At 37.2% G+C, this 25,675-nt stretch overlaps 1 protein-coding gene across 25 annotated transcripts in view; it reads right to left on the bottom strand.

Moving 5' to 3' along the window:
* The window catches only part of TENM3 (teneurin transmembrane protein 3), a 1,327,252-nt gene that overhangs the window by 416,855 nt on the left and 884,722 nt on the right, over positions 1-25,675 (bottom strand). The window lies entirely within an intron of this gene.

The following is a 25,675-nucleotide window of genomic DNA, read 5'->3' on the forward strand; positions in this document are numbered from 1 at the left end:
AAAGTGGGAGAATAATAATAATAATAATAATAATAATAATAATAATAATAATAATAATAATAATAATAAAGACACCCGCCCGCATTACGAAGCGCCGTTATGCAGCAGGTCTGAGCGAGGGAAAGCCACGCGTGTGGCGGAGGTGGTGCAGCGGGCAGCCGCTGCGTGAGCTCCTGACACCGAGCGCACGGGGAGCTTTGTCACGGCGACGACAACTGGTCCTGACCCCTGGAAAGCGGCTGCTCCGCTGCCCAGTGACTCCTGTGAGGGAGAGGTTTACCCCTGGTAACCCATGGGGCTGCCAGGAGCCAGCCGCCCTTGGGGGAGGCAGGGGGCCCGAAAGCCTCTCCGGGCGGAGAGCCGGGCAGTGCAGGTGCGACCTTGGCTTTCAACTCAAACGTGCCACGGGGGTTTTGTCCTTAGAAGAAAGCACTCCCGAGTGCCAGAGCGCAAACCGCACGAAATTTCTTTGTTGCAAAACACGGGCAGCGAGGTAAACGTGAAAAATCTTCACCCTGAACTTAGCCATACACCGTGACTGCACTTGCAGGCTGCACGAACCAGCGCTCCTGCCAAACTAAGAGCAAGTCTCGCAGAGGCAGGGCTTCAGATACAGTTTTCTTCTTGGGATTTTTTTTTTTTCTTTTGGCTTACAGTCTCCTAACGCCAAATTTAAAGTTGTGTTTTGCAAATGCAAACGTAAAAAGTGGCATATTTTTGTGCTAATTTGCACCACCTTAGCCAAAGCCATTCATCCGGCGCTAAACTGAACTTTTTTGCCGCCCCCAAACGAAGTGGCTCTAGCTGCTCCTGTATTATAAAGAGAAAGAATACACAATTTCTTCCTTGTGCAAAGCCCACCGGATAAACAACAAATGTCAAATACTTATTAATAAGCATTTGAAGTTCAGACTAAGTTATTTTGGTACTCTTTCCGCAACTCGAGTCGCATTACTGGGCTTACCGAAGTTTAATTAAATTTCATCCTTCAGCCTTTAAACAACCCTGAGAAGTGTGCGGCCACGTTTGTGCCGGAGCTTTGCGGGAAAGCGCCCTCCTAATGCCAGCTCCCCGTTGGGACCGGACCCTCCAGCCTGCCTTACTCTCTTCCCGTTTGGCGCAGAGAGAAGGAAAAGCCGCGCACGCCTGCCTCCCTCCTCGCCTACCAGTTTTTTTTTTTTTTTTTTTTTTTTTCGAGGGGAACCCTCCGAGTTTTTTTCGAAGGGAACTCTCCGAGGCGGCGCCAGCCCCTTCCCAAACTTCCCAAACCTCTCGCCCCGCTCCCCCTTTTTCCCTGCAGCCCGCCCGGCTGCCCCGCGCAAGCCCCGCGCAGCGCCGCCAGCGGGCCGGGAGGTGCGGGGCCGGCTGCGGGACCCCGCCGCAACCCCCCCGGCCTGGGAAAGGGTCGGGGGGCGCTGCCCCCGGGAGGGGGGCCCAAGAGGCTGCCCCCAGCCCGGGTGGCTGCCGGAGGAAGGCGCCCTCCGAGTTGCGCGCAACTGGAGAACGGAGCTCCTGATCCGATCGCTGACAGAGCCATAAAATTAAATAGCTGTCTGCAGAGGGAAATATGTCTTAATTACCTTAATTAAAGCGAGATTGGGCCTTACGCACATTCATTTTGAAGCCACTAAATGTACTGATTATCATACAAATCAACCTTTAAATGGGGGTCATGCGTTTCCACTACATTAGTTTGTGTTGCGCCGCGTAAAACAAAGCTCCGTGCCGGGCTGACCTCCGGTGAAACGATGCACTTGAGCTGCACGCAAGTGCTGACCCTCTTCATTGGGTTCCTACAAAGGGACCTGAAGGGGTTTGCAGATGATTGGGAATACAAAACCGGCTTTCAGACGTCGCTAATGCCGCGTTGGGAGCTACAGGCTGAGCTAAACTTACGGCCTTAAAATCAAGCTCATCATCATTTTAATCACCTTGTATTCAGAAGTAGGAGCCATCACTAAAAGCTGCTATCGCCATCGCCGTGAATGAGTAGCTGAGCCTGAAAAAAAAAACGAGATTTGTGTTTGCTGGTATAACACTTGCCCAGCACACACGCGATGGAGTGACTGTCCACACGGTCCACTGGGGGGGGGCGGGGGAAGCAGAGCACTTGCAGCAACTCACAAGTCAAGATACAAGCCTGACACGCCTGTGCAAAGGTTTCCATAGAAAAGAGCCACATTTTATGATTTTTACAAGAAGAAAGAGGCCTTGTTTCAAAGAAACTTCATAATTAACTTTTTTTTTTTTTTTTTTTTTTTTTTTTTTTCCCGCCTAGCTTTCTGGCTGAAGGAAACATGAAAAAATCATTGTAACAAATTCCACCAATTAACTGTTCAAATAAAGGAAATCTACAGAAACGATTATCTGAGGGAAAAGAAAAAAAAAAAAAGATAAAAAAAAAAGATAAGCACACAGAATGAGGAAAACACACACCATATGTGCTTTTCTGTTGTCTGTTTCTTTCCTTTTTCCTCCTCCCTCCCATGTAGTCCTCCCAGTAGAAGACATCACTAACAAATGCAGTTGGGAAACATACATCTAACTAAAAGCTCTAATGAGGGACAGTGATCTGCTATTTTATTTTGATAACTCGGATGTGAATTGCTCTGCCTGATACATATAAACTGAGATTTTATTAAAGTATTACTGTTTAAAATTTTTTTCTAAGACTGTTGCTAGTAAAATACGTCCTATTGAAGACGACTGCTTTCATTCCTGGAAGACAAGAGTTCAGGCAGTATAGTGGTAACAATCTGTGTTTGTTCCTGTCTGCTCAGGAGAACTGTTTCTAATTGATCTGGCATGGAATTTAGTTGGAAATGTGTATGTTGCAACCTAAGCACAGTCCCTGTATGCTTTGTAAAGTGATCACCATATGGGCCTTATTTGAAACATTTGAAGGTTTTAGCCATTAACCTTGGTTAAATTGAGCTGTAAATTCAACTCTGGGAGCTGAAAAAAATACATGCGTATGTTTGTGGATGTATATCCATATTCACATATACGTCCATATAGATATGTATTTAGATAGACATCCACACACGTGTATGCATACTCACACTTCTATAGACACACATACACACTGACCATTATGTTTCATCAACACGTATACACAATTTGCATATTATTCCTAATCAATAAAGGTATTAGTTATATTTTTAGAAAATCTCTTGAGTGAAACTAAACATGGATCTAAACAGGATGTTGCCTGTTTTGCAGAGACATTTTCAATAGATGCCATGCTCATATTTGAGGGTGTTTTTAGATTTTTAGAGGAGAAAATATACTTCGGTCTATCTTCACTTATCAGAGTATTTTTTTTCACCACTCTCCTGATGTCATGGAGATTTGATTAAGAAAGCCCAGATAAACTAACTGCAAAGCTGTCTGAAATTCCTCCACAGAAAACTTTGGGGAGATAATGGCTAACTGTGATTCTTTCAATCACAGGGCCAATTATCAATTTTTAACCCTCCAAATTCTCACTGGTGATTTCTTGTTCTGAATGTAAAATGAACGGCTAGGCTTTGTTACAGGTAATAGTGCTAAGTTATGAATGCTGATGGCCTTCTTGTACAGCCTTAAATTACATTGAAAAAGATACAGTTTCTTTAATTAAAAAAGCTGCACTGAACTAATCCCTCTAGCTGAAAAAAGAAAAGTTTTAAGCAATCTCTTTCTGCTCTGGGAGAGAAAAGCAGACAATACCATAACAGATCAGAAACATAAGCTATAGTGTGCAGCCAGGAGCACAGCAGGGAACTGAATACTGCTCCGACTGTGTCATTTTTTAATCCCCCATCCCAGTTTTCCCCGTCTGACCTCATGCTGAGATGAAGTTATCACAGAAGACAGCTTTACTCTCACCAATGAATCCAACCCTGGATCTGTATTATCCTCAGCAGATCAAAACACCGCTTTCATCAAATAGCATTATCTGCATAAAAGGCATGCAATTGCCCGATAATTTCACCCAAACTATGCTATTCATTTAAAGGACAAGAAGAGAAATGTAATTCATTCCTTTTTTTCCCCCTGGAAAAGCTAACTTATACTTCACTCATGGGAACTTTTCTTTTTTTAACACAAGATCTCAAGAAGAGGTCCATTAAAAGTTTCCCCCCTGGTTTACAATTAATTGTTAGAGTACCCCTGTGCAGCTTGAGTGACATAAGTGTAGTTATGCAGAAAACTGGCAGGGAGAATGCACAAAGCTTGCTGTAGCCATGATACTGATTCCATTAGCCATGGTTCTGCTAACCCCAATAATCAAATCATATATGGCATAATTGGAGAAGCCTAACAATAAATAGTAGCTGAAGATATTTACAGGGAAATTGGGCAATGCAGTCTTTCCTGCAAATAGGAATTTTAAGTTGAATTGTTTTGCCCTAGCAGAGAAAAGCTGCACCACGAGATCCTCAAATATCTTCACTAATGTATGTGTTGTTTATAACAAACATGCACATACATTAAAAACTCATGCGGGTGCCTTGTCTTCCAGAAATGAAAGCACACTATGCTGTGGCTCATTGGTTTTATTGATGCATACGACAAACAGTAAAGCCATGACGGAGGTGGGCAGATTGCTCCAAATGAGCAGCATTACAACAGCTTTTGTATTTTGCCTATTGCACGTACACTACGGAGAATTTTTAAACTACTCTTGGTATTCCTCTGCTTCTAAGAGCCTAAGCACATCTCCTTTTTATCCCATAGAAAAAAATTAAAAATAACCTTAATTTTTCTTTTGTTTTCTTAATACTTTTATGAGAGTAAAGATTATTTTGTGCTGTGGTTGTGTGCTTTCTAGGTGCTCAGTGAGAAGTGTTAGGGCTCTCTGGATGGCACTAGGGGGGTTCAGCAGCAAGTGCTGTTTTTTATCTGATGCAGGGAACTCTCTCTTCCTTTTTCCTAGAATTACAAGGACCTTGGCATGTCATGGGGCTGCAAATGCTAAACAAAGCACTTGTCCTGGCCTAAATATTGCCTACTGCATACAACACTCTGCCAGTTACTTTCTTTAGGACCACCAGATAGGTGCTGTTCTCTGTTCAGAGGGTAGAGCTTTATTTCCAGCATGTCTTTGATACTTTTTTAAAACAGCAGCTCTTTGAAGTGGCTCAGAGGTTTGGAATCACAGAAGTTGTCTCAGAAGAGCAGGATTAGGGAGCCTAACAGAGGTGCATGATACATTTGCCATGGGGCTACAGCCTCTCTGTGTACACACAGAGAACTTCCTATTCTAAAAATATCAGTTCAACACACAGCTTTCTTTGGTCTTTCCAGCCTCACAACAGCTTTGGATATTCTGATGCTTCTTTATGAAATTAAAATGTAAAAATATATGTATTTACTTTTCCTGTCAAGTGATACTTCAGTTTTTTAATGGAAACACTTCCCTGTCATACTTTACAGAGAAGCCTGATGAAGGAATTGTGCATCTGAAGGCTATCTTCCTATTTCCAGCAGTATCGGATCATCAGAGAATATAATTGCTTCTTACAGTCCCTGCTTCTTTTGAATTCTCACAACACCTCACTTACAGCAATGCTAACGGTGTACTCTTACTGAGGAACACTGTATGCAAGTCCAGTTGGTTTTTGACCTGCGTTCTTACATATTATTTCCTATCTGAATCCTATTTGTAGGGTCACCATGGTTTTCCATGGCAGTGGAATGTAACTTATGGTGAAAGAATTCTTAGATATTTTTAATTTGTTTGTAGCAATGTAACATCCTGATAGGCACTCAAAATTCTTGTGTCAAAGAAACAGCATGAGCTGAAAATGGTAATTTCCCTTATTGGTACGGTACTGAGCTATGTGTGTTAGTATAATCACACGTGGAGCCCCACATGCTGTTCATGACTTAGGGGCCCTCTTTCTCTTTCTGCAAAGTAGATCAGTCTGCTGATGGAGGAATCCAGGAAGAAGAAAGATGCTAGTGTAGAAGTAAGCTATATGTTTGCATGGACAGTATGTGGGCAATGACACAGATAAAGAGTATGTCAGCTCTGAACCATGTCACTGTCCAGGTTATCAGCTGCAAAGATAAAAGAAGGCATGGTAACTCTGGTAGTGTACTAGATAGAAATCCTTTTTTAATCCTTCCATCTGGTGCCAGATAGCACGACAACTATAATCAAGAGTTCTGTTAATACGCAGGCATGTTTGCTGCATCACGACCTGAGGAAGGGGTTATGATCAAGCATTACCTTTAAAAAGTTACAAGAATGCAGAAAGCCCATCTTCTATAGAGAGACTTCCATTCAGGGAAAACAGGGAAGTGACACAAAAAAGCAAACATTCATATACACTGACAGAGCAACCAGAAGCTTTGTCACAGGAGCTAATATTGATGGCCTTGTACTGACTTTGCTACATTCAAATTCTTTTACTTTTTAACTTAGCATTTATGATATTTCAGGGTATATGAATTATTCTCCTTCTGCAATTCCACTTCTTTTCTGTTCAAGTGTGTTTATTTTTCTGCCTTGAGAAAAGTTCATAATGATTTAAAAATACTTTTTTTTTTTTTTAAACTGAAATAAAATAAATTGAATTGAATCTTAGATCACTATAAGCTATATACGGAAAACTCCAAATGTCGTCAGTGGCAATTATACACAGAACGAACTGTCTAACACAATTCTACCCTCAAATAGAAGTTCTGAACATAATTTATTTCAATAACTCACAGTGACCTAAATTTGGATTCCATTATATTCATCTTGTATTCAGAACAATGTGCCTTACGTACAAGTATGCAGAAATGCAGCAGCTTGAGTGGAACCCTGTGCTTTTCACACATTTACCTCAGCACTGGAGAACCTCCAACCGTGGAGAGAGACAGTTCTGGCACTGACAGCGATTTGGACTGCCGTAGTCCCTTCCATCATATGCTTTCAACCTTCTGTTTTTGTTTTCATTCGGGTTTATATTGAACACAGGGTATATTAGTTAAGGTGATATTGAAACAACCATTGGCCTCTTGATACCCAAGTTCTTTCTGTTCTTATTTTTTTCCCCCAGAAATGTAATTACAGAAAAATGAAATAGAACAGAAGATGAAAAACAAAATAAAACCACTTTTACCTTCATTATCTTCACTTTTTAATTCTCAGCTACTACTACATCATTTGTGTTGCTGATTTCATGGCAGTAACATTGCACACAGCATGTCTGATCCTTCACTACCTCTCCCAAATTACATTGGATCAAAACTAGATCTGAAATTGATCAAAACTTACAATATAAGATTTGGCAAGAAATGGCAGGATTTTGGGGGAAAGGTAATACAGACTACTGAATACTTATTACGTGGTTACGATATCACTGAATTCAGACAAAAAGTGGTAATCTCAGAAAACTTAAATCCCAGTACAGCACTACTGCCAACGCTAACATTTGCTGACTCAAAGAAAAGCTGTCCCACTATTTTGGGAACAGGACTTGCAACAAGGCAAAATGGAAGAGGAAATAGTTCTAAACAGTTTCATTTTAAAAAAATATATGTTTTTGGAAGCTTTCTAAGCCACTTTCTAGTTCCTCTTTCTGAAGCATTTAGTAGAAGAAAACCAGTGAAACTCTTTGTATATTCATGTTGTAAAAATACAGCTCTTCTGGTTTTACACTAATCACAAAGAAATGGAAAGTCATAAAGAAGCAGCAACAGCAATCTATTGCTTGTGTTTTGGCAAAACTCGAGTTCTGCATGCATTTATTTTTTCCTATTATACAATAAATAGTTCTCAAAATAATCTCAGAACAATAAACTTGTAATGAGAGACTTGTAATGTCTGTCAGAAGGAATTCTACCAGAGAAAGTAAAAGAATAGCTAAAGACATCTTTTGATTTAGTTTTATGCGGCTTATAACTTTCCAGAGCATTCCTGTGAAGGTTATATTTTTATAGCCTGCCACTTTGGCCATTTCAGACACCATGGCAATATCAATTTCTTCTGGCAGCCTCTGCTCTATTGTTGAACTTCAGCTACTTGTCTTCATTTTAAGGATTCTCCCATTGCCCTTTCCCATCCTGCCAGTCATCTCTTCCTTACTGTCAGGAGCTCAACACCCATGTCAGACTGGCATATGATGCCAGCCACTGTTGCCAATTCTTAAATTTTGAAATGCATCTCTGCGTTTTTTTCCATGATTTCTCTGACACTTGGAAGAAATTCTTGGGGAAAAAAAAAAGTCTCTTAGCTATCTCTCTTGTTTTCTAGCTGCTTCCTAGAGATCTTTCCTGCGATATCTCAGAAAGCTCAAACAGTATTTGTGATAGTGATGAGGTCACTTCTATTGTGCTGACCAGTGCTGCTTCACTGTGCCACCATTAGCTGCACTGCTGTGGTGCTTTTGTTTTATGCTTAGATAGTAAGTTCTCTGCAAGCAGGAAAGGTCTTTTCCATTTATGCTATATCTAATGCAGTGAGTCTGAGAGCTCTCGCAGTCTGAGTGCTCATAGAAGCCACAGCAATACAAATAAGTAACAACATTGGCAATAATCAAATTCACACACCACTTCCTTTTCTAATTAGATAATAGGTTCCATGCCTACGCTGATAATATTTCTCATTTTTCTGTTTTCTATATGTATAAGTACTACTTTGGCTTCGAGAAGTGTAGCTGCATGTGTTAATCCTCTTGTAAATATCAGACTATTTAAGCACATATATTTATTATTACATATTAAAGGGAAAAATAGTAGCAAAAAGCAATGAAGTTGCTACATCAAATAACCAAAAATTCATCAATGACATCAGTAATTGAGACTGCCCACCTAACTGTAATTCTGTACCCAGCTTTTAGATATAGGGATACCATCTACAACAATCAACTACTTAGCTTCTCTAGAGGACAGTCTTATTTAAAGGGAAAGTAGTTAATCACTAGGCATTTTCATCTCCTACAATCTATAGATTTTGCCTGACCTTTCTTACTTTCTTACCCAAATCCAACTTCCTTAAACTCTGAGCTTTTTCACAGTTTTGTTCACATTTTTCTCAACGCCCTTGCACTTGTAATACTTCCCTTTCAGTTTTGCAGTTTAATTGCCCACTGGAGATGTGTGGGCATCAACTAACAAAGATGTGACTGTGCTGGCAGCAGCACACAGACCACAATGGGAAAAGAAAAATCTTTTTATTTTGAAGTCCATCGCTCATCATCAAGTGTCCTTTCAGAAACCAGACAGAAGGACTGGAGTGAAATTGCTGCAAGTTTTAAGTAGGAAAGATTTAGTTCAGATGGTATCTTCAGAAACCTCACACTCCACAGAGGACATTTCCTTCCCAGCAGCACACCTTACCCTGAACCTCGCTCCTCTGTACCTCTTGACTGCTATTTGGCCTACAAGGTTATCATTAAACCAAATGTTTCTACACTGTACCAGTACCACCGGAGTGATTTAGCTATGTCAAGTAGCCCTTGCGGCATCACTCTAGCCTGTTTAATCCAGAATAACCTAAAAACAAGTCTTTCTAGGACCATTTACCCTACACTTAACTATGTGGAAGTGACTCAGAATCTTTCTCTTCTGTACTTACCTTGAAGGTTTCAAAAATGGAGAAGCTAATCTAGTGGGTTTCATTCTTAAATTGAAATCTCAGTGAAAGGAAAAGAGTCAGATTTTTTGAACATCATATTAAAGAATAGTTAAGTTTTGATGCTTCTATTTAGGGTGTTTTCTCACTCGGCTGTGCCAAGAGCTTAGGATAGGGCCAAAAGATAGATGTGAGACTGCTTAGGTTGCCTGATATAATCTCATACTTTCTCTAAAAGCCACTTTGTAACTTAACTAACTATAAAATATATTAGTTTCAAAGACCTGATGTAATTGTGGAATTACGTGTTTTTACTATGTAGATAAAAACTTTTCAGATGGCTGACAATTGCAATAGTCCTAGTTCTGTTTCTACAACTGGTAAAAATTAGAAAATAAAAGAAAACATTTTCTTTATCATTGAGAAAGTGTCTGGAGGAACACCTGAATGAACAAAAGGAAAAATAACAACAGTGCTTACTAGGTTGTAAGACAAGAATGAATGCGTCTAAGCAATTGTTCAAAGTACTAGTAGTTGATTGTAGGAAATATGTATCATTGACCTCCATCCATGTTCTGTTATTTTTTATTCTCCTGATCCTCCCGCCTTGTTTGTACCAGACATAGGAAACAGTTTTAAATGGCCAGATTGTTACTTGGCTATTACAGTTACAATGGTGTAAAGGAACAGAAATGGGAGGTTTTCAATTTCATTATGGGGCTTCCTTTGACTAGCTGTGGTAACTCGTGATGCCAAGCACTTGTCATATCAATCGATGCACAAATAATTGAAGAGATTAGAGGAAGTGTTTCTTGTCATAACTAACACAGACTAATTTTCACACTATATGGAAGGCTGTTAAAACTCTGCCTCCCCCCACTTCAGGATGAATTTCCACACTGTATGTAGTCTAGCTTATAGTAAGACAAAAATACCAGGATAAAAAACAAGGACCTGAATCATATTCAAGATCTGTTACAAAAATATTTCTTAGACTGAAAAAAATTACATGTAGATTTTTTTTTTTTTTTTTTTAAGTCATCTAAACAGAAGAATAGTGTGAGTTATTTGAGAATTTCAAACTTTTGCATTATCTCATGGCTTTACTGATTTCACTTTATACATATATACATATATATGTATATATGCATTTATACATATATATATATATTCACTAGTTACTAATATGGACCCAGTTTTCTAGCAGCAGCTTTTAAAAATACTTAAGTAAACTCTATTAAAAAGTTAAGCAGTGTAAAGAATCAAATTTGCTATTTACCTTGAAGAATCTCTATTGAATGTTTTTCCTATTCCAAAATTTTTTGCTAAGTCAATGGAAAGGAATTAGTCACCTTTCTTAGTTGCTGTGTTGTAAAGAAATGTCATTTACAGCTGAATGCCTTTCCATCAATGCATTAGTAACTCCTGCCTGTGTATTTTTATAGTATATATTACCATTTTATAATGAAATGTTAAATATTTTACTTGCATTTGTATTTTACTTTGATTTGTACTGAGTACAAGCAATTGCAGTATTTCTATTTACAAGAATATTTTATTAAAATGAATATTTAAAATCATCCTTGCTTTAAAAAAGTATTGCTATTTTTTACAGTAATTGTCTCCCTCTCAGTACTTCAACCAACATTAGGTCTACTGTCATAGGATATCATGGATGATGTAGGACTTTCTTCTTGTTCATTTTAAGTTAAGTTTTTGTAAAATAAGGGCACCAGCACCAGATCGTTGGTGGAAGATAGTTCATTCTGCAAAGCATCTTCATTCAGACCATATCATTGATCAGCAGACTTCTCCCTTACAGAACAAGCACTTTAATAGTTTCTTTTCTACAATTGCTTTTATTGCTTTCTTTTCTCCATTACATTCTGCCACATGTACTCTTACCTGATCCTAAATATTCCTTGTCCACAGACACAACAGACAAGAAAAGGAAAGATTTGGAAAAGGAATCACTGAATCACTTCTCTTGACATGTATGAAGTTTTGAAATCTGAAATCAGCTATTATTTGAAATTTTGCTTTTTTACTTCAAGCCACACCAATCAGAGGATGCTTGTTTCTATACACTCTCATAACTGAAAATTTTAGATTGTGCTTCCTTGGCTCCTCTTACTGCCAATACATAGCTACAACCACCCCTCAGGCAGGCTTTAAGCACTTAGAAGCTTAAAAGGCAATAAACCCTACAAAAATATACTGCAAATGTCTCCCTTCAGTATTAATAAAACTCAAGATTTACTTAGAATTTTTGCTGCTAATTAGTCAATGTACATTCAATATATATGATATTTGTTTATTTGAATTTCTCACAACTTGGGCAATGAAACTTAATAAAAAGTGTTGCCCATGCATATTGTTTCTAGAGAAACATAAAGATTTCATTAATAAAACATGTGACTAAGAACAACCTGGGGGTTCAGTGCAATAAAAATAATGGAAATATTTATGTTGACTTACTTTGTCTTACACTTGCATTTTGGTTGAAATATGCTCCCAATAATGCCATCAACACACATTTGGGCTAACATACATTTATTTTTTAAATCCTGCATAAAATTAAACTGCACATTAAAAATTATCAAATTTATTGTAAGATTTTCATTAGACAATAGGTGCTTATATTTTACACAAATTTGCCATTTCTTCTCACTGCCAGCATCTGCTGCCCATACCGGTGTTTCCCACAGCCCAGCCCCATTAATGTGCACTGACGTTTCAGTTACCACATTGTATGGCTACTTAATCATGTTCCAACTCAGAGATTCTGTGTAATTTCTCCTCACCCTCCCCTTCCACGGTAGTTAACTCTGATGAAATTCTCATTTGGTACTGAAAATTGAGAAGAGGACTTAAGAAATGGTAGCCTAAATCCACGTATACTTTATTCTCTAGTACTTTCACTTAGAGCAGCTCGTCCGTAACACAGGGTTCTAACACACTCTCATTGCTCTGATCCAATTCTGGGTCAATGGGCTGCCAGATTTTGTTTTTAAAGATGGTAAGTTTAGTTGACCAAATCTAATCACACATTCAGCAAAGTATTATTCCTGAAGGCTACGTATAATGATAGACTTTTTAAAAATGTACCTGTACCTTACAGAACCAGTGTAGGAAACATTTTAAAATCAGATACACCAAAATCAAGAGACACTGTTTATTTGCATCTATGATTTAAAATGTAATCCCATCAGCTGACTTCAAAAATCAAAAGACCTTGCAGTAACAAAGGAGGGTTTTTGGGTAGTCAAAGTCAGATTACAGGAATTTTACAGAAGGACATCAGCCTTCAATGACACCTGACTAAGGGTACAGGACACATGCCAGAAGAGTATAAAGAAAAAAATGCATTGTCTTCTTGTTTTTAAGACCGATAAAAAGCCTTTCCTTTGACATGTAAAGTATTTTCCAAAGAACTTCCATGGATTTTAATACTTCAGTCTGGAAACCATAAATACACTTTTGGAAAAAAGACCATATCCAGATAAATCTTTACAGTTTTCTCCCCTAGGCAAATGGACCTGTATACTGCTGTCACAGACTGTGCTTCAATCAGTTCTATTGCTGACCATGAGATATTAAACATCAGTATTGGTTTGCAATTAATGAACCTGTAACCATTCCCCAGATGTTGGAAGCTGACAAGCAACTGAAATGGTTGCAAATGACCACAAGTGCCATGTGGTCAGGAAACCCTTCAGTAGGAGTGGAAAGAGGGATGGTGGATTTGTACAGGAACCTTGCGACTGTCCTGTCTCAGAAGAACTGACTGCTTTGCTGTGGTGGTGGAGCTAAGCAATTCCCTGCATATCCTCACTGCTAATAGCTCATCTGCATTACCAAAAAATAAAAATAAAAGTCACATAGAAGTGTAAGTTTTTCTTACCCAGTTTTCACTCAAGGACTGGAAAGACATGAGCAATATGTCCCAGTACTGTTAGGCACTCATGAAGGGATGAGCTGCTTTCTAGGACTGCTGCCTCTCTAAAGGCGATAGAAGTCCACATGACTAGATTAAAGCAGATGTGTAACTAGCAGACACATGCAAAATGGGAAATGAGACATCTCCCCTAATTAATTGGCCTGACATCAAATTTATGGCAGAGCCAGACACTAGACTCACTATTCTGTACCAACCACTTTTTAACTATATCCTAGTATTCAAAAGGGAGAATTAAAATTGGCTATTGTAAGACAAGTGGTGAATGCACATTGTGAGGAAGAATAAAATCAAAGATTGTCATAGTTCATTATCACCCTAGCTGTCTGCAATTTTAACAGGTTAATATATTCTACTTATATTTAGGGAGTTAATTATTTTTCTAACCCAAAATCTTACAAAAACGAACAAACAAACAAACAAAAAAAAACAACAAAATACACACACACACACAAAAAACACACACACAAAAAAACACATCAAAAAACAAACACTAAGCCATACAATGTTTTGAGAATAATGATGACATGTTTTGCACTCAAACTTACAAAGTCTATCATTAACATAGGGCTACTATTTTTACCAAATCCTATTGCTCATTTTTACCGAGGATCAGCTGAGCAGTTTCTGGAGATCCGCTCAGCAGAGGGTAGTATACAGAGCTCAGCTCTCCTGGCTCAGATGTTTAATGCTGCTTGTTCCAGGAGTGCAGCAGCACCCTGTACTCTGCCTAGAAAGACCTGCAGCATGGATGCTGTCCCACAGGTACATCCAAGATTTCAGAATTCTGTTACTTTAACTCACTCCAAACAAAATTTATATGAAGTGTGGATTTGAAATGTAAGCTGTGAATGGAGTAGTCCTGTATTAAGAGCATGTACTATACACCCAGAAAGCGCACATTATCCAACTAAAGAAAGCATCAGACATCATTATAAAGCCATTCTTAAAGCTGCAAGTGACTTTAAATACCTGCTTAACACGTAAACAAAAGAGAGTAAAGTTTTGCTTCACGATCCAAGTGTAAAAATGTAAAATAAACAGTTTAATAGCGTGGCTCTCTACAGAAGAATATATGTATATTATACATGTTATTTAATACTACTGCACAAAAACCTATTTAACTTCAACCTATTTAACAAGAAGTGGTTCAGCACATTTCCCAAGGATTTAGCAAACCACATGCTCAAGTAACATTCCAAAACAATTTCACTATTTTGCAAAATGCACCCTATTTGTCGTAAGTATGAAGCATTACAAACAAATCAAACTAAACTACATTTGTCAAATAAACTACAATACATTATTCCTGCAACATGTTTGTTTGCATATTCACTAATTCATAAAACTCAATGAGCAATTGCTCTTCAAGTTATCCATGAGAAACAGTGAAGCTGAATTAAATAATTATTTAAATCTATGACATTTTCATCTAAGATTGAAGTCATGTTTACTGTTTCAGACAATGCTCAATTTTCTATTTCTTTGTGGTTGGATTTAGAGTATTTACTATTTACCTCCCTCATCAAAGGGTACATACATATAACGTATACACATATATAATTACATATATAATTATTCTCTCCTCAGTAACTACTTGCAGTGTTGTTGCATATTTCCCCCCAAATTTCTACAACTAGGTCATGAAAGTAATTACTCATTTTCCCCAATGTAACAAAAAGGTCTCAGAATGTAGGTCAAACCAAGGAATTTAACACTAATTTTTTCATTATTTAGGGGAAAAAAAGCACACGTTAATATTACCCTATTTTTAGTGTGGTCTTTTCTTTATGTTTTATTTAAAATGTTAATGGAGTGTATCTGCAATTCAGATAATTTATCTTTAAATCACTGTTCTCCAGAATAATGCGCTGAGCACTGTAATACACAGGCAAGTCCTCTTAAGGAACATGCATCAATTCTGTTCCCTTCTGAAGCACACTGCAAATGCCCTCTAACAGGGCACAGCAGCATTACATAAATCATCTTATATGAAAAATTAACATGACATCAAATATTTATAAATATTAATGTGTATGTTAATATAACCAAAGCTGTAACAAACAATCATAACCTTGCCAAGTTTCTTAGGACAGGCGCCTCTGATAATGATATCCATTATCTCTGGAGGAACGCACAATTATGAAAGTATACATGGGATGCTATATTGTTATCTGCTTTTAAGTTCATCCATTAAACACTCCACCTCACATCGGATGTTAACCCTCCTCTTAGCTTTTTGTCAGGTACTAATATTCTGTGTGTTTACACATTCATGTGAATGAAAAATGAACAACTGTTATATGTATACACTTTCCCTACTTCGTTATCATGTATTTCATTTGATAACATATACTCATTTACTCCCTGGGAATTATTACCTTATAACATCTTGTATCTACCTACCTACCTATCCCATCTATCCATCCATCCCTCTATCTGGTAGATAGCTTAGCTCAAATAGGAATTTGTTAGTCTCCTTTGGTTTATCATTTGCACATGCTGCATTTATGCTACCATGATTAAAGTTGTGTCAGTGTTTACACTAGAAGCTAAAATTTTTGTGGCCTAAAAATTACTTTGTAAAAATTAATTTCACACAAGCATGAAATAAAGCAGAATGCATCTCACTGTGATTAAATTTGATTAGTGGCCACCAATTGCAAGGACTTTTGTTTATTATCAATTATCTAACACTGTACGACGGGGAAGAAAATATTAAGCCAACACCACAACAGTACCTGTGTTCCTCAGACAGACCTGACGAGAAGTTTTAGCACTCTGCATATACACTAAAGATGTAATATTCCAGGAAACTTCCTTAAGGGTCTAAGTTGCACATCCAAGGCTAAGCTAAACTGATTCCCATTTGCAATTAAGAGATTCAAACTCATGTGAAGTCCTTTTCTTATTACTTATTTTTACAAGATAGGTCATCATAAATACATATTAAGTAAAAAGTCAGTGAAATACTGTACACTGTCAACATTCATTATCATTCCAGACAGAAGAAAAAAATCAATATTAACAATTCAACATAATAACATTCTCTCCCTTAAGATTATTACCAGTGCTGTTATTATGCATGAATATAGTGAAGTGCATTTCAAAAGTAGTTTTAGAAGTTAAGCTTTAAAAAATAGGCTTACCAGATAGAATATTACTGTTTATGTTTTACTGAGCAGTCAACCAAAAAGCAAAAGACTTGTCCAAACTGAGGAAAAAAGGTGTATAGCTCAACTAGGTGGCATCTGGAATAATGGACTACAGTGACACCATTTTTCAGCACCCATCTGTGACAACCAAACTTCCTAAAAGTGCAGTTACTTTTAAAGCTGCAGCTGAGAAAGAAGGAATGTTTGCAACTCACATGGCTTGCGTATGATAGTTAAAAGTAATTCTAATGGTTCTGCTTAGTTTTAAAATCAGTGTTATTTTTTAAATCTGAAAATATGAGGATTTATGTGATCATAACAGAAAAGCTAGCAATGTGTAACACAGGAAGTAAAAGATGCTTTTTAAAAACTAGAACTGTAGAATGGTTTGGGTTGGAAGGGACCTTAAAGATCATCTAACTACAGCCCCCCTGCCATTGGCAGGAACACCTCCCACCACACCAGGTTGCCCACAGCCCCATCCAGCCTGGCCTTGAGCACCTCCAGGGATGGGGCATCCACAGCTTCACTGGGCAACCTGTGCCAGTGCCTCATTGCCCTCGGAGTGAAGAAGTTCTTGCTTATATTTGTTGTAAATCTCCCCTCTTTTAGTTTAAAACCATTACCCCCTGTCCTGTCACTACACTCTCTGAATTTAGGTTTGGATGAGTCACTTAAGAAATATTCTCAACAGATAAAACTGTAATGATTACTCTGATGTTGCAAAAGAAGAAAGCACTTAAAGAAAAAAAGAAAAAGATGTTAAAGAAATCCTAGGGCTGGAGCACCTCTTCTACAAAGGCAAGCTGAGGGAGTTGGGCTTGTTCAGCCTGGAGAAGAGAAAGCTCCATGTAGACCTTATAGTGGCCTTCCAGTACCTAAAGGGGCCTACAGAAAAGCTGGGGAGGGACTCTTTGTCAGAGAGTGCAGTGCCTGTACTTTATCACGGTGGGACAGCTGTACTGGTATTGGAGCATCCTAATGCAAATAACCTATGCTGTGTTTTTGCTGAAGAGACAACTTGTTTTCTCCACTTAAAAGACAATAAATTGCTGTAATTACTAACAGAAGTAATGCAAGGAGCAGAAAAGATGTGTTTTGTAGAATAAGGAATTAGGATAGGAATGAGAAACAAAGATATAAAACTTAGTAACACTTTCAATGTTTTCAGTATTAGTGAAGATTACAAACTAGTCAGCAAACATTGTACTTCCACATGTAATTATGTTGCTAATTGTGTTCCTTCCCTCAGTGTTAGTGTGGGGAACTCCAGGCAGAAGAGATCAGCAATCATTGCCTGTAGGGCAGGGGGCTCCCCTCGTGAGTCCAGGGGCTGTGCATGGACACAGCAAACTCCTGCTCCAGCTCCGAGAGGCAAGGGCTCTACTCCAGCTGATCAGCAGCTGTGACAGCTATCTCTGCTCTCTCGTTTATAATTAATCTTTTAAATTTTAGCTGTTGCATTCCATTAATGCTAGAACTTTGTTAAGCATGAATATATGGTTAAGCAGGGGCTCTGTCTTCTGTATACCCAAAGAACTAAAAATAAAGCAAACTAAGTGAGACCAGAGTTGCTTTATGTTCCTTTTCTTGACTACTTCCAGTTTCCTTCCTTTTCTCTCTCTGTCAGTATTTACTCAAATTGTTCAGGCCCCAGACTTAAGAAGGTAACGTCTAGTACTTTCACCCAGAACACAACAATAGTCAGGGTAAGGATACATCACAAGACATTCTGTGAACAATAAATAACCTTTGCCAAGGCATCCAGAACGGATCCTTGCACTCAGTTCCTGCCATATGACTCACAGAAATCAACTAGATGTGATCGACTGAAGAGCTGACTAATTTTATTGTCATAAAAGTGAGAAGATTGCAGATAAAAGAAACAGTTCAGAGAGAAATATTGAGAACTTCTCCTCTTGATGTACAGTTCCTGAAGTTAACAGAGTTTTAAATTGAAATACCTTAAAATTAACAAAGATTTTTTTTGTTTGATGTATATATTAAACTCTACAGTATGCCTAAGTTTTCTGGCAGATAGGAATAGAATGAGAAGTCATACAGTATACACAACTTTACCGGAGTCTCATTTCATCAACATTAATGACATTTCACTTCTTTCCTTTAGATTTGAAATTGCTTTTTTGAAATCTACATTAGATTCAGCACTAAAAGATATAAAAAACTTATAATCATTTGAAAAATATTTAGCACAGCTCTTGTAGACTCCATCCAGGGAAGAGCATGGCCCCTTCTCCTACCTCAGAGATGGTGCTTCAGGAACAGCAAAACATCCTGGGGAGAAGATGAGTTTCCAAGCAGCAGTTTACATCAGCTAGCTAAAGCAGCTAGTAGAGTCCAGATATTAAAGGAAGCACAAGTATTGGCAAAAAAAGATGGGATGCAAGACTGGATCTAAAAAGCAGCATTAATTATGTATAAGAGGAAAATACACACAGGGAAATTTCTTCAGAGCCCAGCTATATTGCCTAGTGACTGATTCATATTTACCAATAGGGCAGGATTCCTCCCTGCCCCAGAAGGTCACAGTTGAAGTTTTCATTGCAATCTGGACAAGTCTAAGACAATTATGCCCATATTTCCCCACATTAAGCAAGAATATTATTTCTGGGAATAGGGATGGGTTGTGGCACTTGGAGAAAAAAAAGGAGGGGGGGGGGGAGGGAGAAGAGAGACTATTTCAGCTGTGGTAGAAATAAAAGATGCCTTAGGTGAGGACAGGGATGAAACTGGAAATGCAGTTCCCAAACTTGGGAATCTTTTGGAGTGCAGCATTTTCAAAGGTTGCTCAATCTTAGATCAATAGTATGGTCCTAGTATGCTGCATAAAGACACTGATACCTCTCTCAGGCTGCACAAGTGCACTGTTATTGATGGCTGTACATGAAAATCACATACCACAAAGAACATAAATAGAAATATATGCATTTAAAATTGCTAGAGTAGCTGTATACCTGAAAAAATTCTGGGAGAGTGGTGAGGCTAGTGCTCTATGTACTGAGTCAGGGGATCATGCTTAGACCTGCTTTTCTGCTCACTATACTCTGCCTGGGACACTGCAGAAGCATGACTTTAAAATCACTTAATATTAAGTACACACCTCTTTTACAGACTTCTTTTACACCAGTTAATTATTTTGCAAGCTACAAGTACCAATTGTGATTTGCACAATTCATTGTCATTTACACTGGTGCACACACAGTAAAATGCAAACATGCTTTTGTCACTGTGTCTGGGACACCACTAGTCATTTACATCTCCCCTGTCCAGCCATGTATCCAGACACAAGCTTAAAAAATGGTAGATAAGGAAGGTACATTTATAGCTTCATTTGTCTAATATTAGAGAGGAATTAAAACAATAGTACTTTAATTAATTAAAACAATAATACGCTGTTTTTTGTTTTTTTTTTTTTTTAAACTACAGTCTTAAAAAAAATTGTTCTGAAAATTTTGCAGCTGTCAGAACTCATGAAAACAGTGTTCTCAGCAGACCTGTAATGCATCAAGAGTTTAGTGTTCTTAGTGTTTTTAATCTCCAAGCAATTTCTCAGTGTCTGGAAGAATGAGCCTGATCAGGAGATGAGAAATTCTTTAGATGCTGAAATCCACTGGGACTTTGTTGAGCTTTAATAATCAAAAATAATTCTTTTGGTGGATGTCCAGAAACAAGGTGGGTCCTGAGTCAGCTATGAATAGCATAGCATATTAAAAGTACTAATTTTTAATACAAAGCAATAAACTGCAGCTTTTCCCTAATCACCCTGACAACCAATTTTCTGTAGATTTAAAGTTGAGATCCCTGGATGAAACCCTGTTGTAATCAGTGTAACGACATAGAAACAGAAAAGCTCAACCCTTCTTTTCCCTTAAAGCTCAGCATTCTGAAACACTGCAGTTGCACATGAAGCACCGATAATATTTCTCTAAGGTTACATCAGATTTAACATTGCTGCACAGGTCAACCCAAAGCAGCACAATGACCACGTACAAGCTTATCGTACCAAAGGTCATGCAAAAGTGTCCCTGCACTGAGAGCTGTTTTGTCTCTCCTGTTTATTAATGCCGATCCATCCATACTAATGGATTTCGCTTGTAGGGGGCTGGGGAAAGAACGAACATCACTACAACTCAGCTTCCATTCTTCATTAATATTAATATCATCTTCAACCATAGCATACTGGTACAGTACATGCTAAGAACTTAAAGGACAAAGAGTTCCTCTGCTTAGCAGGCACATGTATTCATTTTTAAGAATCAAATACACTCTGTGATATGTTAATATTCTGCATTATTAACTGTGGCCCTATATGACAACAAAGAACTTTGTTTCAGTAACACCTCTTCAGACTTCATGGTCTGAAAGTGACGACATAAAGTCTAATGTTTACTATATGAGAAATAAGTTTATTTTAAAAAACACTGGTGTATTTAGAACAAAAAGAAAATATATTTAGATATCAGTAATGCAGTTCCTATACTTAAAAAGCTTAAGTTTATTGTGGGTTTAGTTACACAAATGCCCACAAGAAGTCCTGTTAAAAGCAGTGGAAGTATATACATCTGTCAGGAAAATCTGTGCAGATAAGCATCTCAGACTGAATTCTTATTTTTGTAAATCAGGGCAATCTTTGCATTATGCAGTGCTCTGCATTCCTGTCACTAGAGCTAACTAATTGAATTTACAAGCCAAACCCCTTGAATGTTCTCACAGAAATTCCCAAAGCAGGACAGGTAGTTAATCATATAGTCCCTGTGAAAAATCTATGGAAATTATGCATTTAAATGCTAGATGTACTTTTGAAAAACAAAACAAAATAAAACACCTCTTCCATACATGTCAACTGATAAATAAAAAAACAGTGATGCTTAGGTATCTCATACAGATGGAGAATAAACTCCTAAAGCTACCTCTCAACACAAGCAACTTCCTATAAGCAATTTTGGAGGAAAAAGGTACTATAGGGATAAAAAGTGCTGGAGAAAAGAAAAATAACACTACATTAATTTTCTTAAAAACGCGAAGTTGTTTGCTGAAATACACTGATTGGTGATTGTGGAAATAATATGGTGTGTGGATGGAAACCCATCAAAAGTAATCAGGCATTACATGCAAAATTTATTCTATTAACAGAGGAAAGAGGTAACGTGCAAAAAGGAAGTTGCTGTATAAAACCATCGTGCTTCTCAGTATTATAACAGTGGTCCTGGACAGCCTTTTTCTAAAAAGGAAAATTTAATTGCTGAGGAAAATGAAGAGAAGATTGAACGTTTGGATAACAGGTGTTTAAAAGGTGGTTAGAAAATTAATAAGCAGTATGCATGGTTTGCTATAATTTGATTTTTTACAAATAACAGATAATAGAAAATTACCAAAAAATTAATCTCGTTTTCTTAGTTCTAGTTATGCTAAAATGTTCTATTTAACCTCCAAATAACTGGGGCCTACCTGTAGTTTATTGTGTAGTTTTCTTATTTGAACTTCATCCTTTATCTGAACATACTAGATGCTGTATATTAGTTGCTATTTGTTTCACTGTTGCTTGACAAGAAATATTCTTATTTAAGCTCAAGTTAGATATGCTCAATATTTGATATTCTCTTATCAGAAAGTCTAAGTTGATGATAATGTCTAGAAACTTTGTTAAAATTATAACAAGTCCATGTATTTTAGAAATTCCTATTGCAAAACAGATAAAATAGGAACAACTGAAAATGAAAAAAAAAAAAGAGGAACAGCTTTTAATACCACATACAGCAATGCAATATATGTGAAGAATATAAACATTTCATATGAATTAGCATTTCAATGTTTTGTAAACTAAAGTAAAATATGTTTTTCATTATTTTAGTAAAATTAAAGAATGGGTTTACAGCAATATCTTTAAAATTTCATATTGTTCAAGCCTGTTTAGGCATGGCAAATCATTTTAGCATGATGAATGTCTATGCAGACATCAGAGATACTTACAGATACTGCAATACTTTTTAAATTCAAAGCTAAGAGAAAGAGATACTCTCATTTTTATGTAAGCCATTATTAGAATTTACTCATAAGAAACGTGACATACTATATCCTATTGCTTTAATATAAGCTATATATTAGAAAACATTTTTTCCATATTATGTGCGATTCACAGGAGCAAAAGCAATTGCATAACACAGTGAAAGTGCAAAAATTTATAGTGTGTATGCCAGTGAGGCATACACACATAGTGTGTATGCCAGCGAAAGGTATTTTGATCTACACTTGGACATTCTAAAGTAAAAAGCAGTTAAGTTAAAAGACCTCAAGAAATCTCATTAAGATATCTACAAACATCTTTTGCAAAATGTTTTGAAAAGCAGTAACTATTTTTACTCAACAGCCAGGTAATTTTAGAGCTTGTTACTTTGGTGTTGTAGACCAGCTTTACATCGGTACAAGTGCATTGATTTCAGAGGAATTTTCACCCGTGCTGAACTTAACAGAGAGGTGGATAAAGACAGTAAGATAACGTGGCATTCATCACCAAGGGCTAGCCGCTTACAGCTAAAGTGAAGGGAATTAGATTACCTGTTACAGATGCTGGAATTTTAGAAAGCACTTCACAGCCATAACATATAATTCTTTCCTCTTTCTCGTTCGTTAGAAACAACCCCTTGCATTCAGACTGAAAGGAAAAAAAAATCACCTCAAAAATGATCACTCTCTTAAATAATTGTTCATGCTTTTATACACTAGCAATTTGAAAGTTACTCTAGGTTTTGTCATCTTGTTGGATTGTAATGGGCTTTCTAAGCTGGTCTGTGCTTCCACAGACTTTTATCTTCCATTCTCTTTTGATTGAGAAATTGATGGGGTTTTATCAGTCTAAAGAGGGAAAATATGTATGTCTCAATTTTAAATGAAGGTGTTTCTGCATTTACAAGGAATAAACACATGTTTGTTTTCAGAGGCTTCCCTGAAGCTGGTTTCAAGTTACCCACACATGCCAAAGTACAGTATTTATAAGGATGGTGGGATGGTAGCATGGGTGGCTGGGGGTGTGTGAACAGCAGCATCAAAACTTCTTTGCTACACAGATGAACTTTTATTATTTCTTTCAAATATCTATAATACCTATGACGATTTAAAACTAAGAAACTTCAATGGAAAATTACTAAAGTATTATACTAAATATATACTGAAATATATTTAAAACAAAAACCACCAATAGTGCATTTTTTTTCTTTGAAAGAGCCTTAGTGTTAAACTAATCTTCAGGGATAAGAACTATTGGAATGAGTTTTAGAAGCTCGTCTTTTACAGAAGCCAAACTGACATAATGTCTTGATTCTGATCTTTGCAAGCAATAAACAATCAATGATATCCTTTCTTTCAGGTAGTCAGGCACTTAAAAATACTAAATGTGAGTGGACAGGACTTCTTATTTCATAAAACAATTATTTCTTTGATGATAGCAAAAAAAGTTTTGTTTGCATATTCAATTTTTTCTTCCAGCAAGCAGTTAGAAACAAATGTGTGACACTATTTCTAGCTGTAATTGAACTATTTTTCTAAAGACTGGGGAGAAAAAAAATCATTCTTAATATGAAATTAAAGATAAAATTTCATATGGGATCCATCCAATTCTGAACACTGCTGAAATGCCATCTTCATATCTTATTACAGTCACACTATCACCTCTTTTTGCCAGATCTGTCTCCTCCACCACCATTAGTAATTTCCCTTAAGCATTTGTGTGTTAGGTGACAAGTGTGACTTCTGTTCTTTGCTGACATTGACACTTCTCATGAAAAGGTATTCAGATGGTGGTTCTGTTCTGTGGTTAGCCAAAGCATTGACTGTCATCCTACATGGAATCCTTGTGATTTTATCCATGTCCAGGAAGCAAAGCTAAAAAAATCCATAAAACCAGGAAGCATCCAAACTGCAAACATTTCTGCTGTTCACTACCCAGATATTTTTTTTCCTGATACACTCCCCTCTGCTGCCAGAAGTGAGAATGGTACTGTGTGTAAGATGGTATCTGACTACCAAATCACATTTCTCATAGATACTCAAAGTTCTGCCTGTTGTTTTCACATACAAATTACTTTGGCATAAACTGAGACCCCACAAAGTTTCCTTAACCATTGTCATTTCCACAAGCCTTGAAACTGCAAGAGGGATTGTAGGAAACTTGCCAGTTATACTAGTATTTTTATCCCTTTAAATTCAAAAAAAGTATTTGAAAGATTATTCCACTGAGATAGCATAAAAACTCCAAAAACATTATTTTAAACTTTATATCTTACTATACAATCTAGGCATCTAAAATGATCTTTGTGAAGTAGAAAAATAGTACATGAACCAGTAAGATACCTTTTGTGATCTTAAGACATATCATCATACCTAAAATACATGTCTATGGACATACACACATTACTTGCTACTTTAACCTCTCTAGCTTTTTCCCTAAAAACTCTGTATAAGAGGAGATAAGAGCAGAGAAACACATACATTTTTATCTATGCATTCTAGTTGGGACAATATTCATTTCTTAAGTTACAAAAATGAAGGATACAAACAAGCACCAACACAAAACTCTCCTCATCATTGCGCAGAACTATTTGCAATACTGCACCCGAATAAATAAATCAGCCTTTGATCTTGTTCATTGGCTTTTCATCTGATGCATGCTAAACCTGTCAGCTGCGGTGCATCTAAGAAAATACTATCACGTGTATTCAGTAGAACAGGACGGACTGAAATGAACAGTTTTAGATAATTTAATTAGGTTTTAGGTTTTCTAATATAATTCAGTAAGTATGTGAACTTTTAACTTGCGTTAACTCAATTTCCTCATGCTTTCATTTACCATTTGTTGGGGACATTATAGTGATTAGCCAAAGCCCTTCCAGCTCTTAATGTTCTCAATAAATTCTGGTTTAAATTGACTGTCACTTTCTCACTATAATAAAGTAGGTATCTGACATCTCAGAAGGAACCTGGCTACTGTCTATT

This window comes from Anas platyrhynchos, chromosome 4 (assembly GCF_047663525.1).
Source record: "Anas platyrhynchos isolate ZD024472 breed Pekin duck chromosome 4, IASCAAS_PekinDuck_T2T, whole genome shotgun sequence".
NCBI classification, from domain to species: Eukaryota; Metazoa; Chordata; class Aves; order Anseriformes; family Anatidae; genus Anas; species Anas platyrhynchos.